Raw genomic sequence first — 4,292 nt, forward strand, 5'->3', positions numbered from 1 at the left:
GTACAAGTTTGATTTCATGGCAATTGGCAAGCAAGAGATGCATGTCTGGAATTTAGATATGGAGTCATGATGTACTCACCGTCTGCTCTTGGATCTGGGAATGCAGAAGTGCTGCTGGTTTCCTATTCTACAGGTAGCATTTGGGGCTCACGGGGATGTGTTGCTCTTTAAGGTTTCTCTGAAAATGCAAGCCCTTTAGGACAAATGAGTCACGATTTCAGAAGTGTGGTAAAACCCACAGCACAAATCCTGCTTCCATTCTGCCAGCCAATGCTGCTTCTGGATAAAGAAGAAAAGCCCAAGCAATAGGAGAAAGTGTGAACATTGGAAAGGGGTGTGAAGTGTGGGATCCTTGATGCAGATTATGCAGGTGTGTTCTCATTCTAACTTGAAAAGGCTTCCACGTTGCTATAAGCAGAGGCTGCCACACTTCCCTCTCTTTGCACCGAGTCTCAGAGGACAACAATTGCAATCCAAGTTAGGGTCCCGGTATGCACTGATGCTCCAAAGCTACCTCTGACTTCCTCAGCTTGAGCTAGTGCCAGCTCTTCTCTTGGAAGATCATGGTTGATAGGTCCTGCATGAACTTGGGGTAATGACTAGCTCTTGCATACTCATGAATTGGAAGAAACATCTTATGTGACATGTTACTTATAAGGAACTTAAAGTAGAGTGAAAATTCATATGCAGTTGACTGATTCCTTAAGCAAGGTTTTAAGTGACAAGACAGCTGTGGAGTGCAAAGCCAGCAGACACTCTTGCACCTTCAAGGGTGTGTGATTTTCCCCTCCACTATAAAAAAGAGAGTTCTCACTTCTTCAGCTGTTTTGCTAGATACAGAACATAGCAATTGTGAATTTATCTAGCCTGCTTCATCACAGTTCTTGCTCCCTAGTTCACTTTTAGGCTAAGTGTTTTTTCATATCTACTCTCTCTTCTACTGTTTTCTTCACCTGGGAAATCTGATTGAATTAAGGATATATAAAAGCTTCTACAACCATCTAAGCATATCTTCTAGTGAACTGATTCAGATTTTTGATGCACTAAAGGGAATCTAACTAAAGGGAATTCTCAGCAAAATTTGAAATTACCTTTGTAATTTGAGTATTTCTTTGTATATAAATAGCTAACATTACTCCTTTTTCACTAATGGCTCTAAAACAGACTCAAACCTTTTGACAGATGAGTATGTGGAAAGCATAAGTGAGGTGGACATGTTGGCAGTTGGTGATTCTACTGACTTTTGGCTTGTTGGACAGCATCCAACATTTACAAACTACAGATGTGAACAAGTAGCAAACATTACAATAAAGAGCTTCTGGATGACATGGTTGTTTTTTTTTGTTTAATCTATGTATTCCTGGGACACTTGTGTACAACAGTGGGAGGGCCAAAAAATCTAAGAGGTTTTGGTAGGCTTTTCACCATCAAAGATTATATATGTATAAATTAACTCGTTGTCTTCTCTGAGCCCATCTATACGCTCAAACCAATTACAAGAAGTCATGTTAAAATTATTGAACAAGTTACTCCTGTAAAATGTATATTTTCTTTTCAAAATCTATATTCTTTAGGGAAAATGTTAAATTGTTAAAAAAGATTCTGTAATAAAATTCTTTGTTGAAACATTATATTGCAGCATTCTCGGAGCAGAAAATGGAGAAAATTCCTTCTTTCACTTTAATTTTTCTTTAATCAGAAGACAAGGGCAGAAAAATATTGCAGGCCAGAAATACTGTGCCTCTAATTTGATCCAAAAATTTGAAATCAATGAAATTTACTCTGAAATGACATTGCTCACTACCTTAGTTGAGCTCCAAGTTCCAAGTGGGATACAGTCTGCTTTCAGAGAAACTCTCTTAAATTCAGCCTTTTCAGTGTCTGACATGTAAAATCTACAGATTCTGGGATTGTGAAATTGCCGCTATGAAATGATTACATTGTAGACTACCTCCATGAGCACAGTCAGCTGTCAAGAGTTCAAAAGACTCAATACGAACTAGGGTTTTCACTTACTAAATCTTAATGGACAGTTACTGAGGGAGGACCTCATTAAGAAACATTAGCTGAAGCTCAGTTTGGTCTAGCTTCTCTGTAGACTGATTCAATTTGAGAATTTTTGGCTGACAGCGGCGGCAGCAGCGAAAAGCGGCGGCAGCGACTTGAGGTTAGTGCGGGGGCGAGGGCGACATCGGGCTTAACCGGGCAGTTTTTCGTACTCTGGGCCCCCCCGAGCCCCTCGCGAGCATCAGCCCTGAGCTGCTTCCCTCTGACCCCGGACCCGGACCCGGACCGGACCCGGAGGTTCCCGGCAACGAATCAGGAGAGGAGGGGGCATAGCCGGAGGCACCGCGGGCGATTTAAATGCTCCACCCCCTGTTACCGTTGATAAAGAGCCTCCTGGAGGTCAGGGACTAGTCCCTGCCCAGACGGGAGAGACTCAGCAGTGCCTGGGTGAGTCAGCAGTGACTGGGTGTGTCCCAGGGCAGGAGAGGCTGCAGTTGTTTGCAACTCGTTGGGGAGGGCACTGACTCCCTCCCAGTGCACAAGGCGAGGAAGGTGCCAAGGAGCTGTGAACCAGGGGTGCCACCAACAGGTATTTCCCAGTTCAGTGAAAGAACAATGGTATCTACCCGGTGGAAGAAGACCAAAATGGATGTGGGAACCCAGACAGAGCTCCCACGGAAGGAGGCGATGGTGCAGGTTGCGGGCTGCAGGGAATGCTACACCATCTCTGTGGTGTCAGGGGGCTGTGTGCGCTCTGAGCAAGTAGATGATCTGCTTGGCCGAGCGGCACAACTGCAAAGCCAGGTTGAAAGGCTTCAAGCCAAAGTAGAAAGGCTTAGGAGCATTCAGGAGGCTGAAATGGAGATAGACTGGTGGAGCCAGGCTCTGCCCTCCCTGCAACAAAAATGGGAGCACATGCCGGAGAGCTCCCAGGATCGAGGGACCCCTGTACTCTGCCCCTCTCAGGTGGAAAACAATAACCTAGAGGAGAAGAGTGAGTGGAGACAAGTCTATGGCCGTGGCAAAAGGCGAGTGCCCTCCTTGCCTACCTTGCCTCCACAGGTGCCTCTGAGCAATAGATATGAAGCCCTAGTGGAATACAGCCGGTCCAACGGGGATGTGGTGGAGAGGCAACCTATATCAGAGGTCCCACCACAGTCAGAAAAACCTGACGGGCGTATAGCTACCTCCTCCACAAGGAAGAAGAGAAGAGTTTTAGTGGTTGGAGACTCCTTCCTAAAGAGATCTGAGGGCCCAATATGCAGAGCTGACCCCCATCACAGGGAGGTCTGCAGCCTGCCTGGAGCCCGAATCAGGGATATCACCAGGCAACTCCCCAACCTGGTGAAGGCCACAGACTACTACCCCCTGCTGATCTTCCAGACAGGTGGGGAAGAAGCTGCATCCTGTAGTCTGAGGGGGATGAAGAAAGACTACAAGGCCCTAGGACGGTTGGTGAAAGAGTCTGGGACACAAGTTGTTTTCTCCTCCCTCCTTCCATTTTCAGGTGATGACGTGGGATGGAATAGTAAGATTCTCTCTATTAACACCTGGCTACGAGACTGGTGCTACAGGCAGGGCTTTGGGTTCTTTGATAATGGCTGGTTTTATAAGACACCAGGCGTGACAGTGATACATGGGAAAGGTTTATGTCGTAGGGGCAAAAGGGTTCTGGGACAGGAATTAGCAGGGCTCATTCGGAGAGCTTTAAACTAGATTCAAAGGGGGATGGGGTGGTAGCTGGGCTTGCACCACTGGGGCAATGCTCTAGTGTTGAGGTAGACCAGGAGGCCCCCCATCCCCCTGGGGTGAAATCAGGGGGTGAATCTGGGATGAAATCGGTGTGCCCAGCTCGCTCCCTGAAATGCCTGTACACCAATGCACGCAGCATGGGGAATAAGCAGGAGGAGTTAGAAATCCGTGTTCGATCGGGGGGCTATGATCTAGTGGCAATTACAGAGACTTGGTGGGACGCCTCGCATGACTGGAATGTGGTCATGGATGGCTATGTCCTGTTCAGGAAAGACAGGCCGCTAAGGAGAGGTGGTGGAGTTGCTCTTTATGTGAGTGAGCAGCTAGAATGTATTGAGTTCTGTCCAGGGGCGGATCAGGAGCGAGTTGAGAGTTTGTGGGTGCGAATTAAGGGGCAGGCTGGCAGGGGTGATACTGTTGTGGGTGTCTATTACAGGCCACCGGATCAGGATGAGGAGGGTGATGAGGCCTTCTACAGGCAGCTGAGAGAAGTCTCGCAATTACAGGGCCTGGTTGTCATGGGGGATTTCAAC

This window comes from Nyctibius grandis, chromosome 7 (genome assembly GCF_013368605.1).
Source record: "Nyctibius grandis isolate bNycGra1 chromosome 7, bNycGra1.pri, whole genome shotgun sequence".
Lineage (NCBI taxonomy): Eukaryota > Metazoa > Chordata > Aves > Nyctibiiformes > Nyctibiidae > Nyctibius > Nyctibius grandis.